Below are 15,316 nucleotides of genomic sequence, written 5' to 3'. Positions count from 1 at the left end.
ACATAATTGCCATAAGTGGTTAAGCAGTAAGCTGATGAAGCCAGTGAGTACACAAAGGATAGTGAATGGAAGCCAGAGATGTATAAATACAGGAGTAGTTACAATGAAGGAGATGTTTATACAATAGGTGCGATGTTTATACAATAGATTGGGCTTGGTGGAGGAGTGGATCATAAGCTGATGGAAAGAAGTATCCTAGGTCACGGTTGATGGTGGGCTTATGGCGTTTGATGTGAATGGCTTCGGTGAGCTTGCGTTTAGTGAAGTCCGTTTGGTTGTTGGCGAGAATGGTGAAGTCGGACCACTCTATTTGATGATTGGAGTTTGCTTTGATGTGGTCAGAGATAGCTGATTTGGTGTCGGAATTAGCAACAGAGGTGCGATGTTCTTTGACTCGGGTGTTGATGGGTCGGGATGTTTCACCTCTGTAGCTTTGTCCACAATCACAGTTTATTTTATAAATAACACATTTCGGGTTGTTGTTGTTGACGGTGGGTTGTTTTCTTCCGTTGGCATGGAGGAGGTTGTTGAGGCTGGAGGACGCTGAGAAGGTTGTGTCTATGCCTGCCTGTTGTTTCAGGAGTCGGCTGATTTGATGTGATGGTTTACCTATGTAGGGAATGGATATCTTGATGGGGGCTGATTCTGGTTTAGATCTTTTGGCAAGAGGTGAAAGCGTTGCTTCGATGGTTCTGTTGACTATTTCAGGTGGGTAGTGGTTGCGTTCTACAAAGACTTCCCTTAGGTGTTCAATTTCTTCTTGTAGGTTTGTTGAGCAGATGTTTTTGGCTCTTCTGGTCAATGTAGAGATGACGCCGGTCTTGACTTTAGGGGGGTGGTTGGAGTTGTAGTGGATGTATTGATCCGTATGGGTAGGTTTTCTGTACACGGAGGTCTGGAGTTGGTTGCAGGAGGCGCGGGATACAAGGACATCAAGGAAAGGTAGTTGGTTGTTCTGCTCTGTTTCAATGGTGAATTTGATGCGGGGATGTTGGTTGTTGAGATGGGCGAGGAGCTGCTTTGGATCTTGCTGAGGTTGGAGGATGACGAAGGTGTCATCCACTTTGCGATACCAGCAGGAAGGTTTGAAGGGTGCATTTTCTAGGGCCTTATCTTCCAGGTCGGTCATGTAAATTTCTGTTAGGATGGGGGATAGTGGGGAGCCCATGGGAAGTCCGTGGATTTGCTCATAGATGGCATCGCCCCAGGTGAAGTAGGTGGAGTTGATGCAGGCGGTGGTGAGGCTGATGATAGAGTCGGTAGAGAGGCTAGTGTTGAGGGGTTGTTGGAGGTTGTCAATTCTGTGGCGTAGTGCTTGAAGGGCTTCTTCCCGAGGTACATTGGTTAATATGTCCACAACGTCGTAGCTGATGATGGGACCTGGGTTGGTGATGTCACGGATCTAGCAGCAGAAGTCAGTTGAATCATTGATGAAGGAGTTGGCAGATTTACCTAGCGGGAGAGTACTTGGGTAAGGTGCTGGGCAGTACTGTAGAACACAGTGTCACGGGAACAGACTAGTAGACAAGTTTTAACGGGGTTCTTGTGGATTTTGACTGTTGCTCTGGCATAAGGTGGCTGGGGGTGAGATACTGTGAGTTTACGATACAGATCTGTTGAGAGTTCATATTTATCATGCAGCGTTTTTAGCGCGGCCTTATGCTGACGGTTGAGCTTTGTAGTCGGATCCCTCTTCATCCTTTTGTAGGTTGAGGTGTCATCTAGGAGGTTGTCCACCATGGAGTGGAAGTGGTCCTTGTCCAAGACTACAGTGGCTCTGCCCTTATCGGCTGGGGCGATGACAATATCAGGATGTTGTTTTAGTTGTCTGATGGCTTGTTTATCAGCTGGTGTGATGTTTGGTTTCTGAGGCTGGGCTTTGTGGAGAATACTGGTGATCTGGTGTCGGAGGAGTCAACCTTTCCACCGGGTGCAAGTTGTTGGAGACCTTTTTCAATGTTGGCGATAAACATGTCCGAGTTGATTTTGGGTGGTGTAGGGGCAAATTTGAGACCTTTGGCAAGGGACACTGACCTGTTGGTTGGTGAGTTGTTTCTTGCTGAGGTTGACGACTGTGTTGTGGATAGTTGGTGCTGTGGTTTTCTTGCGTTTGGTTCCTGAGTCAGTGAGTTCTTGTAGTTTCTTGATGTGTCCTGTCTTAGTTGAGGTGTCTAGTTTGTTGTTGGCGGTAGTCTGGGCAGTTCGTAAGGAGGAGAAGAGTTCTGGGTCAAGGGTGGAGCTGAGGGAGGTGTCCGCCATCAATCACCTCCACAGGTGATTCGCGTAAACTACTGTGAATCAAAGAAAACTTTTACTGTGTGTAGAGAAGAAAGGACCCCATAGACAACTTTATCAAACGGAAAAGTGTCTGTCCATTTCAGGTGTTCACCGAGAGAAACGTAAAAGAACTGATCAAGGAGATGTTCGAAGGCGACGACAAATTGTACATTATGTATATGATGATCATGGAACAACTCTCCAAGAAGATGCCCAACGCGTTCATACCACACCTGAAAACCCTGATGCAAGGTGACATGAGCATTCAGCCTAATGCCAAGGCGAAGCTCTTCTCGATTCTAAAGAACTTGGCCATCGAGAGCGAAGATCAGGTACTGATGTACATTCCTCTGCTCGTTGCGTACACTTTGTAACTGATAATCTTTTCCTGCTGTCAGTGGCAAGTACTGAGAAGAACAAACAATCATTCATTTAAAGGCGTAAACTATGCAATCACTAATTAATCTTATAAGACAGGATGAAAACCGTTTTATCAAAACAAAGTGGCTTATTGTTCTTGTCGTTTTGATTTATGAAGAACTTCTGAATGAATCGTTTATGCACTTATTTCAATAGTATCCGAAAGAGGAACATTATGTTTTCATATTGAGACATAGTATTATAAATTAATGTAAAAGTATTGCATTTTCTTTTTTACTCCAGAAACTGTAGTGGAGGACGAAGAGTTCGAGTACCCGGAGCCTCCAGAGGTGTTCATCAGCTACCAGTGGGGAATCCAGAACGAGGTGAAGCTTCTGAAGCAGCAGCTGGAGAAGGCGGGCTTCACGTGCTGGATGGACATTGGTCAGATGGGAGGTGGAGACAAGCTGTTCGAGAAGATCGACAAGGGAATCAGGGCAGCCAAGCTCGTCATCTGTTGTGTCACTCGGAAGTATGCCAAATCTCCAAACTGCAATCGAGAGGTATTTGTCCAGTTAATTTCAACTCAAAGTCTAGTTTCTAACTACATCAACAGTTTCAAATGTTCCTCCTTGCCAGAGAAGGACAATACTTAAATTGCTGAGAAAATGTGATAAATGGCGTTGTTAAAGGAAAAAATCGTCATCTGTTGTGTCATTGGGAAATGTACCCAATCTCCAAACTGCAATAGAGGTGAAAATGAAAACAATGTAACCTTTCTATGAGAACAATAATTATATCACTTTTTTCCAATTGTGTATGTTTGTATATTGAAAACAATTGTGAAGTAATGTAAAGTGCAAACCTTTATAGACCCGTAACAAGTCAATGGGACTAAGTGTAACTGGAAGGAACGTTTCAGATATTCAGACCGAACATGTTCAGTAGTATAGTCGGGGAGAAATAGTTCAACTGAAATGAGGTGCGTCTAGTTTTGCATTGCGACTGTATTGGTCGGTGTACAAGAAGTGTACATAATAAATCAACTGTTCTATGAAATTATGTGCATGTTATGCATATGATTATGTCAAATGTGTCTGTCCTAAATGCATTGCTTCTGAAAGAACAAACTTTCCTGTTCGTAACACACATTTACTCATATCAGCACAACCTCCTAATAATCGGAAATTCCAGCACAATCTGTATGATTGCCTGATATCTCGGGAACCCTGTGGTGGAATTGTATTTGTTTATCCGCATTGGACATATTGACTTCTTCATTTCAATACTTTACAAACTACTCCGATTTCAGGTGAACCTCTCGGTAAGCCTGGGTAAGCCCATCATCCCTCTGTTGATGAAGAAACTGTCATGGCCTCCACCAGGCTCAATGGGGCCAATCTTCAGTGAGTATCTGTTCATCCGATTCTTCACCCGTCCTGGGGAGGAGACTGGTGACATCAGGTACTGGTCGGCAGCCAAGTTCCAGGAACTCCTGATGCAGGTCAACTACAACAACGTCAAGCCGGATGAGAAGAAGGTGGAAGAGGGTAAGCACATCTCTTGATGTGTTCATCTCCTACCAATGGGGAAAACAGAAGCAGATTCAGCTCATGTACAAGCGCCTGACTGAGATGGGCTTCACCGTCTGGATGGACATCTACCAAATGGGAGGTGGGGACTCCCTCTATGACAAAATTGACAGGGGTGTGCGAGGGGCAAGGTCGTTCTTTCGTGTGTCACCACGAAGTTTTCTCTGTCGGCCAACTGCCGGAGGGAAGTCAGTCTTGCTGATGCTCTCAAGAAACCAATAGTTCCTTTGTTGCTGGAGAAGATGACGTGGCCGCCATCTGGTCCGATGAGCATGGTGTTTAGTCAGCTGTAGTACATCAACTTTGGGAAGGATGAAACTGTACAGGAGAGGTGGGACGGAGACAAGTTTGATGAAATGTTGACGGCAATAGGTCAATATGTGCCAAACATCATACTGGTGGGAAAGGGGAATAGTGCGATGTCTCAACAACCAAGGCACCAGCAACAACCCCAACAGCAGCAATCATATCAACAACCCCAACAGCAGCATCCATATCGACAACCATATCAACAACCATATCAACACCAACAAGTTTATTCTCAACGGTACCCCCAAAACAATCAACCTCAAAAGAGCTCGTCATGTATAATTTTGTAGAACCCACTTCACCCAAACTAACGGGCACATATGTGGAATTTGGATTCTTTACACCAAGGTTTCGTTTCTTGCCTCAGACTTATTTGTTGCTGAGAATTGATGATAGCAGTACATATTTCAGAATAGATTTCCTCATCCATGCCTTGTATTGCCTCTGATGTTGTCTCAAGTTGATCAATGAGGGGTACGGCTATCCCTTTCACACAGTCGTTACAGATTAGTCTTTGATTTGCTGTTGTTAATGTACGGGCTAGTTTGTTTGATCAACTTCAAAATAAAAAGAAAGTGGCTTATGTATGGATACTTTATTAACCATGTGTGTTATTTAACTGCAATTTGATTTAGTCATTCAAAACGGTTCATCATGACATTTATCTCAGTGGATACGAGAATGCCTTCAAATACCTGTTGGACTATGAAACTGTGGACTATCATGTAACAGAAAATATGCGAGGTTGGATGTACAATTGCAGTTTATTTGTTAGTCATCGTTAAAGTCTGAAGCACCGTACAAGAGTCCCTACCTGTCTACAGGACTACGCCAATGTTTCGGTTACATTTACAGAGTGTTCTCCATCATCGCCCATTTCCCTCTTCCATACCATACCGAACAATGATGATAATTTAATTCGCCTCTTGTTGAGGAAGTATTTTAGTGTGCCGGGATGATCCAGACCTTCCTCGGATAAAGATCCGAAAGGACACCATGGTTATTGGCTCCTGGTTATGGTTGTGACAAGTTGTGATGTCATAAGGAAACTGTGCGTTTCGATAGAAAAGTCGATAGAAATTGTTTGCTCACGTTGATTAGTGCTAGATGTGCTAGATATCATTGTGTTAAGAATATGTTTCTTCCCGATCACTCCCATATTAACAGCACCTTTTTCAAGAATTCCTTCTTTGATTAATGTAGCCAAATTCCACTTGTTTTAGAGAGTAGATGTAAGACGTATGTTTCAACAATTGTAATCAACTATTTTCATGTATTCTTTTAATAAAAGCAAACTGTGATATACTTATGAAGTCATGATCTTCAACATGCTTATTATTCCTGTTTTTATTTTTATGAAATTGTTTTCTAATTGTTATGACTGTGATTATGTGTAGCTGTTAGTATTTACTATTTACTTGTGTTGTGTGGGTGAAATACACCATGAAGAAGTCTTACCGTCACGGGTCCATTTTACTTAGTTACCCACCTGAACTTGACATAGAAGGACCCCAATCAGGCCATCCCACCTGGTTCGTAATTATAGATCTTTGTATACAGATTCTGATTGACAAACACCTAACATGTCCATCATTGTCCTAGCAGCTCCAGCCTTTGGTTTTACATTTCACATATATAACTGTCATCCAGAGACCTGGCCTGGTTCGTTAGGCATGATACGTATTTGACGAGAAAAGTCAACTGAATACGATGTTTATGACGTACGTGTATAATTACATATAAAGAGATGGAGATCACATAAGGTGTTGTTTTGTTTTGTTCTTCAACCTTTAAATAGCACAAGTATGTATGGCTGCCAAAATGTTGCGCTTGAATTAAATGAAGTTCAAATGCAGGGAAGGCAAATTGTCAAAGATGTGTCATTGCTTTACATCCGATTTATAGCGTCCAGCGTGCGATGTCGTCGTTTGTGATGATTGGATTATTGCAGGCATGCGTGGGGGCACACTGTGGACACTGATGCTATTGTGCCAGATTGGCCTGATGCGTCTGGCCAGTCTGAGCAGGTCCGCTGTGGACACTGATGCTATTGTGCCAGACTGGCCATGTCTATTGCAGGTCCGCTGTGGACACTGGCCCACTGGCCTGAGAGCAGGTCCGCTGTGGACACTGATGCTATTGTGCCAGACTGGCCACGTCTGAGTGCAGGTCCGCTGTGGACACTGATGCTATTGTGCCAGACTGGCCACGTCTGAGTGCAGGTCCGCTGTGGACACTCATGCTATGCCAGACTGGCCACGTCCAGACTGGCCATGCTATTGTGCCAGACTGGCCACGTCTGAGTGCAGGTCCGCTGTGGACACTGGACACTGATGCTGCCAGCTGTGAACACTGGTGCCAGACTGGCCATCTGAGTGCAGGTCCGCTGTGGACACTCATGCTATTGTGCCAGACTGGCTGACGTCTGAGAGCAGGTCCGCTGTGGACACTGATGCTATTGTGCCAGACTGGCCTCACGTCTGAGAGCAGGTCCGCTGTGGACACTCATGCTATTGTGCCAGACTGGCCACGTCTGAGAGCAGGTCCGCTGTGGACACTCATGCTATTGCCAGACTGGCCAGACTGGCCAGGTCCGCTCTGGACACTGATGCTTTTGCAGCCAGACTGGCCACGTCTGAGACACTGTGGACACTCATGCTATTGTGCCAGACTGGCCACGTCTGTCTTCGCTGAGAACACACTATCAGTATAAGATCCATTTGGTTTCACTGACCGCTGGTTATACTACATCATGTTCTTCAATGAATTCTATCAAAGTTGTGTATCAACCAGAAGCGTAAATGAAGACAACACTGTCTGACCCCTGTATTGCAATATTTATTGCCTTGATATTGAATAGTTTTGATATTTGCAATTCGGTATCCCGGAAGTGCATTTTGTTAATCAACCGTTAATCGAATCCGCCTTAATAAGGTCAGTGGGCAGTACACCCAGAACAGACACATGCTTTACGTAGGTGCACTAAACTAACTACACAGCTTGGTAGCATCTTTCGGCTAGAATAGATTAGACAGGATATTTTCTGTTTATGCTAACGGACATCGAACATTTCCCATTGAAACGTCCAACTTCAACAGCCACCGACGTGGAAGGGAATGTCAACTTTGCTGATGTTTCTTTGTTTGCTACTCTTAGGATGTGGACAACAGGGTGAAAGGAGATGAGAGAGAACCTTGAGATGGTCGGGAAGACCTTCAATTGCAGTTAAGAGTGTGGCGTTCAGCTCATTCACCTACTGTACAAAAGGCGTGCATTGTCTGAAACGAGAGACAGTGATGGAGCGGTATACAACATTCATTCAAGATAGCATTAATTCATTATGCAGTTTGGGGTAGCCCTCAGGAATCTGTGTCAACATCTACATCCAGCCAAGGTGCAAATACACACCATCAGGATATACTGAGACGCCACATCAGGGTACAGACACTGAGACGCCATACACAGATATACCATGAGGGTCACATCTACACACCATGAGACTGATATGCCATACACACCATGAGGGTGCACTGAGACGCCATCAGTGTACAGATACACACCATGAAGGTACACTGAGACGCCACCAGTGTACAGATACACTGAGGGTACACTGAGACGCCATCAGGGAGTACAGATACAGCCATGATGATACACTGAGACGCCATCAGGGGTACAGATATACACAATGAGGGGTACACTCCAGATACACACACCATGAGGGATGCACTCAGACGCCATCAGGGTACATATACACACCACGAGGGTGCACTGATACGCCATCAGGGTATTGATACACGCCATGAGGATACACTCCAGACGCCATCACAAGTGCCTCAGACGCCATCAGGGATACAGAGGGTACACACAGACGCCATCAGGGTAGGATACACCCCATGGGGATACACTCAGACGCCATGACACCCCATGGGGTAAAGATACACTACACTCAGACGCCATCAGACGCCATCAGGGTACAGATACACACACTCCAGACGCCATCAGGGTACAGATACAACACCATGAGGATGCACTCAGACGCCACCAGGGTACAGATACACACCACGAGGGCATGCACTCGAGACGCCATCAGGGTATTGATACATGCCATGAGGATACACTCAGACGCCATCAGGGGGTACAGATACACCCACTGAGGGTACACTGTCATATGCCAGACGCCATCACTCCAGACGCCATTAGGGAAGATACACTCCAGACGCCATCAGGGTTACAGATACACGCCATCAGGGTACAGATACACGCCATGAGGATACACTGATACACCCCATGAGGATACACTCAGATGCCATCAGGGTACAGATACACGCCATAAGGATATCAATTGACGCCATCAGGTACACGCCTTGATACACTCACCATTAGGGTACGGAAACCAGACGCCATCAGGGTACAGATACACACCATCAGAGGGGACACTGAGACGCCAGCAGAGCACAACTGACGGAAACACACCATCAGCCAATACCCCTACTGCCACACAGATACACGCCATATCCCCAGTTTAGACGCCATCTCTTTCAGGCCACATATTGAGCTCCTCTTTCAGGTATTTTCACAGAGGAAATTAGCACAACCATGTGATATGGCAAAATGCGAATGTTACTGTGTACCACTGTGAAGCGACGTCCAGACGTGTGTTCGTGATGAAACATGACCAAGGTGATCAGTCTTCAGGATCGTTTATTCGATGATTGCACAATACAGAACTGATATAGCACTCGAGAACAATCAACGACAGTTTACTATAGACAGTCGAGGTTCAATAAACATGAACTGCTGGACAAAAGAAGGCACATACACATTCTTAAATAAAACATCTTTTTCTCTTTATGGTGATATATTTGATTCGGGTATCGACGTTTTCTTTACATTGCAATGTCATGTTTACAATGTTTACGCTTCGAATCCTCACAACGTATTGAAAACGTTTGTAATAGTTTGGTAACATCTAGTTTTCAAGTATATCCTTTTTCTTTCGGTCAGACAGTTTACATAAAGTCAGATTTGTATATAACAGCTTAATAGAAGAATAATCAAACATATGATAAGACGTTTTGAAAAGGAATCACACACAATTTTCATCACAGTTAGATAGAAGTAAATATATGAAGGCATCATGGACGGTTTCAACACGTATTTTGTAACACTTTGTGGATGGCCTTCACACCCACGTGTACATTCACAGTACACTCAGCAGCCAGCAGTATCACAGTTCGGGATCACAAGTGTGCTTTTCACAAGTAAACATTTTGATCTGATTCACATTAACAAATGATCATTTCATACTATATAATAGATTCATTACCCTTAAAATAAATAACATTTCTGTGAGCATACAGGCCATCCATACTTCAAGCATATTACAGTAATAACATATTATTTAGTAATAAGAGCATTCTGAAATACACATGGCGTATCAAAACTGTTTATGCCATACATTCGCAATATTGTGATCACACTAAATCATACCATTTCGAAGGGTCACACTAAAGCATACTATTTCAACGGGTTTCTATATATTCGTAACAAGATGATGGACATATATTCCACAGAACTGGGCATCTCTCCTACAACAGATAAATAATATCAATCAGTCTCGTTTCTCCAGATTCCAAAACTATACGAATGGATCACTGAAGGCACCATGCCAAAAGGCATCATTGAGTCACTACAAGATCAAACAGGACTTTGACTTCTTTGCTCAGGTTGATTGGGCATTGGTTGATGCGTTCGTGGTTGTTGCTGTTGCTGCGGTGGGCGCTGTTGAGGAGGTGGCTGCTGATGCTGCGGCGGGGGCTGTTGAGGAGGTGGCTGTCGATGCTGTTGAGGAGGGGTTGTTGATACCGCTGTGGTGGTGCTTGCTGCTGCTGAGAGATTGCTGTTGTGTCTGTGGTGGTTGTTCAGGCTCTACTGTTGGTTCTGGTTCCGGGGTAGGTGGCGGTCTGTCCTTTTTATCTTCAGTATTCACAGATTCCTCCTGTTCCTCCTCATCTGACACGATGATATCCGGCACATACTGGTCCAGTTTAGTCAACAGTTCATCAAACTTGTCTCCGTCCCATCTTTCCTGTACAGTTTCATCCTTCCCAAAGTTGATATACAACAGCTGAGTGAACACCATGCTCATTGGACCTGATGGTGGCCATGTCATCTTCTCCAGCAACAGAGGAACTATTGGTTTCTTGAGGGCATCAGCAAGACTGACTTCCCTCCGGCAGTTGGCCGACAGAGAATACTTCGAGGTGACACATGAAAGAACGACCTTTGCCCCTCGCACACCCTTGTCAATTTTGTCAAAGAGGGAGTCCCCACCTCCCATTTGGTAGATGTCCATCCAGACGGTGAAGCCCATCTCAGTCAGGCGCTTGTACATGAGCTGAATCTGCTTCTGTTTTCCCCACTGGTAGGAGATGAACACATCAGGAGACGCTGATCCAGACTGTAAATATTCAATACGAATTAAGAAGAAAGAAGAAATGTAACCTATCAACAGTGTATGTTCTCTCATAACCATATTCATGTAAAACTATACTGTTCAAAAACGATGCTATCGTAAATATTGGAATGAATAAAACGCTTTCAATAGCCGTTGGAAATATTTGCTAAAATTAAAGTCTACTGTGTCAATCCGTCTAAAGTATAACTGCAAAACAGTGAAAAGTTCCGAGTAAATCTAAGATCTGAAGAGACCCTGTCTTACCTAATGTCTTTACAAACAACTCGCACAAAGCTGCACATAAACAAGTGATACACATGCTCGACGAAAGTAATAATTTCGGAAGTATACTGAAGTTAATATTCTAACTGGCCTGCTCTACCAACCTCCACCTCCTCCTGCTTCTGTTGACTGGCGGCCGTCATCGTCTTCACGTCCTTCTTCTCTATCTTGATGACTTCAGCCATAGGACACCACCAGTTCTTGTATTCTGTGTGACAAAAACTGTCATGTTATGACACTTCTTCACATTCATGTGAATTCCAACATTAGGCAAAACGCTATAAGGAAACATTACTGAAAAGGATGAAACAAGTGCATGGCAATTCTACATATTGTTTTCAACATACCTCTTAAACATATGGAAAACGTCGAACATATATTGCATTTCAATCAGATACGCAAGCATGCACGCACGCATGCACATACATAGAGAATCTCACCCCAGTGTCTTTTGATATCAAATATATCACCACGTGTTGATAAAAAATCACTCTTCATTAGTTTTCGATGAAAATGTACATCTCTGAACACAGTACTGCCATTTGACATGCAGTGCAGCGATGTCATAGCATTGTCAGGGCATTGTGCAAAATCTACTATCAAAACGATATCCACCTAGGACATCTGATCGCACACAAGCAATATCTCCTGTGGAACACAGTTTTGCAGTATTGCGTCCCATCTCCCTCTATCTGTCTATCTGTGTCCACGTTTGCCCACCTTTTTCCACCTTCTGCTCATCCGGCTTGACGTTGTTGTAGTTGACCTGCATCAGGAGTTCCTGGAACTTGGCTGCCGACCAGTACCTGATGTCACCAGTCTCCTCCCCAGGACGGGTGAAGAATCGGATGAACAGATATTCACTGAAGATTGGCCCCATTGAGCCTGGTGGAGGCCATGACAGTTTCTCCATCAACAGAGGGATGATGGGCTTACCCAGGCTTACCGAGAGGTTCACCTGAAGACAAGAAATTTAAAACTCATTGTACATTGTACATCATTGATCACAATTACATGCAAGTAGGTCACATGTTCACAGTAATTGATATATCCATCCACACCCCTGATAATTGAAGCCAAGAATATCTATATATTCATTTTTGCAAATTTTAAACTTAATATGAATAGAAAATACACTTTGCTTTGGATTGAACTTAACCAAATACCTCTCGATTGCAGTTTGGAGATTTGGCATACTTCCCAGTGACACAACAGATGACGAGCTTGGCTGCCCTGATTCCCTTGTCGATCTTCTCAAACAGCTTGTCCCCACCTCCCATCTGACCAATGTCCATCCAGCACGTGAAGCCCGCCTTCTCCAGGTGCTGCTTCAGAAGCTTCACCTCGTTCTGGATTCCCCACTGGTAGCTGAGGAACACCTCTGGAGGCTCCGGGTACTCGAACTCTTCGTCCTCCACTACAGCCTCTGAGGAACGTTTCATAAATACTATGGTCTTAATACTATGGTGACAAGATCTCGATTCGATTTTTTAAACAAATGAACTCGCACTTTGATGAAAGCTACAACTGTCACGAAAGTATAGATTCTCTCCATCAGCATTGAATAGTATGATTGCTAAGATTTGGTAAACAAGTAAGAAAGTGTTGTGAAATAGGTGATAAAATGCATTGTTTACCTGTCATCTTCATTGCGTTCTCCACAATGACAGCAGCGTCCAATCTGTCCATCTCTTGCAGTGCTGTCAGCACAGCATATGTGGCTTCTCTCGTCTTCCGAGTGGCGTACCATTCATTCAGCATGGCCATACATGGATCGTGCATCTGAGCCCAGCTCCGGATGTCATCATTGGTGTAGCCAAGACGCATAGAGAGAAGCGTCCAGTCCAGAAGGTCTTCGGGGTTGAGGAGTTTGGCCACGTCTCTTGCCCAAAAAGGAGCGTGACTCAATGTCTGCACGATTCATGAAAGAGAGCCGTAAATCCTATAATGATTTTTATATACTTTGACGGTGCAGTCAGTGGCAAACGTAATGCTTTTCCTTAGATGTTGTTCGCTACAGTAGTAAATATCATGGTTTTTGGTTGTTATTGTCGGATAATCTGGTTGTCTCCACTTTAGCAGTCATGACCTACAAGGGTTTGTTACCTTCCGTCGAGTTCCTCCACTTTAGCCTTGGTGTCATCCACTGTCTCCCTCAAGCTGGTCAATCTTCTCGCCTTGAGCCTTCACATCTACTTTGACCCCATCCAGCTCCTCGCGCTGTTCACCCACCTCTTGGTTAAGCAGGACCAGGCCCACTTTCAGTCCTGGTCACTCGTGTGTCCAGTTCCTCAACATCTTCCTTCACATCTTTGATGTCCTCAGCCAAGGACTCCAGGCTTTAGGGTTTAAAATATATAGTTCATAACCAGATACAATATTCAATAAACGTTTCAGTGTTTTTTACATTTCTAAAAGGAAACAATTTTGACCAGGAACAATGAATTCGGACCTTATCTGGACAGAGCCAACATATTCTCACCTTCTGCCTTCCAGGACATCCAAGATGAAGGTACACTGGTCCTTTGTTGTCTGTGACGTAGTCCGTTTCCTCAAGTCCTCTATGGCTGGTTTACGACGTTCTAACAGTGGTCGGTATACGCCGCCTATAGCCCGCATCTCATTCAGGCAGGTGGTAGTCACCATGTCATCTTCAGGACCCCGAAGGAGCTTCTCCAGGTATATCATACAATCCTCTGCCACAGCCTGTGTTACAAAAATATGCTATGAGTATGGCCATACATATAATCTTTTGAAGCACGTTACATATTTCGGTCCTCTATTTGTTTGATAAATCTAGTAACAGATCAATGGTTTGAAATACGTGAACAAACTTATTGTCTTTAAGATTGAATTTCATTAATCACCTGTTGTTACTGATACGTTCATCCCTGTATGACCAGCATGAAGGACGTACTGTTAGATGTGACTTATCAGTCAACAGGAGCCTTTGGCATACTGTAAGGGACATTTCTCGAGCTAACTATGCAAAATGTTCTGGCGATCGCGCATTCTTGCACATAATTCTTTTCAATTTGCTGCGAAGGGTTACAATCCTGAGAACGACAGAACGTTCCTTACAGTATTCCCTAGAAACCTGTACTGGATGTCTTTGCATGTGTACTAACATTATTCAAACAAGTCCAGTCTACCGTTGCCATCAAAGCCGGTTTTATAAACAACATCTATATTCTTACATCATTTAACAGTTTCCAGTTTTTCGTCCACGGAGCTGTCATAGTGCATGTGTTTCAGCCTTAAATATTTCTCTCAAAACATAATCGAGTTGCCTCTGACTTTGTAAAACCTCCTGCACTTCTTATTGATAAACAATACTAAAAGTCAAAATAAGCCAAACTTGTGTATTAACAAATACCTTTCAGTAATCAATGCATAGAAGTTTCACTGTTTTGCCTGTTGTGTTTTTTCCGAGTTTGATGGCTAACAATGATTTTAGGAGTTTCAAGGCATTCTGACATTCTGATATTGTCTTTAGTAATTTGAAATATGCTAATAAAGTGATAATAGGGAATACTATTGGAATTTATTAAGAATAGTGTACCTCATCTTCACTCCTAATCGCTACGTTCTTGAGAACCAGGAAGAGTTGATACTTGGCACCATACTGTGAGTTAACATCGCCATCCTTCAAGGCCTTCTCTAGATGGGGATGAGGATGAGTGGAACCTTCTTGGAGAGTGCTTCCAAGATCATCATGTATGTTACCTGCATTCTTTCATCGCCTTGGAACATCTCCTCAATCAGCTTAGCAATATTGTCGTCCGTGAACAACTAGAACAGTTGAAATACCCTCAGATAGTTACATGCATGGTACGGCCTTTTGAAGTGTCTTGCTGCATAAGTGTGACCTATCTGTCGTTTTAAGTTCTACTATGTGTGTCATAATGGTTTGCTTTACGCCATCAGTAATTTCACTGTTTAATGATAATGGTTAGTCCGTCGTTTCACGTTTGTTATGTTATCATCCTAATCTCACTATAAACAAAGATCTACACAGGTCAATTTTACGAAATATGCA

General features: G+C 43.7%; 1 pseudogene; it reads right to left on the bottom strand.

The window, feature by feature from the left end:
- Positions 1-10,260: 10,260 nt before the first annotated feature.
- LOC124260035 lies at positions 10,261-14,929 on the bottom strand (annotated as a pseudogene).
- Positions 14,930-15,316: the final 387 nt, after the last annotated feature.

The sequence above is a fragment of the Haliotis rubra genome, unplaced genomic scaffold (assembly GCF_003918875.1).
Source record: "Haliotis rubra isolate DU_JTF1 unplaced genomic scaffold, ASM391887v1 Scf749, whole genome shotgun sequence".
Lineage (NCBI taxonomy): Eukaryota > Metazoa > Mollusca > Gastropoda > Lepetellida > Haliotidae > Haliotis > Haliotis rubra.
This window is presented reverse-complemented; position numbering and strand designations above follow the sequence as displayed.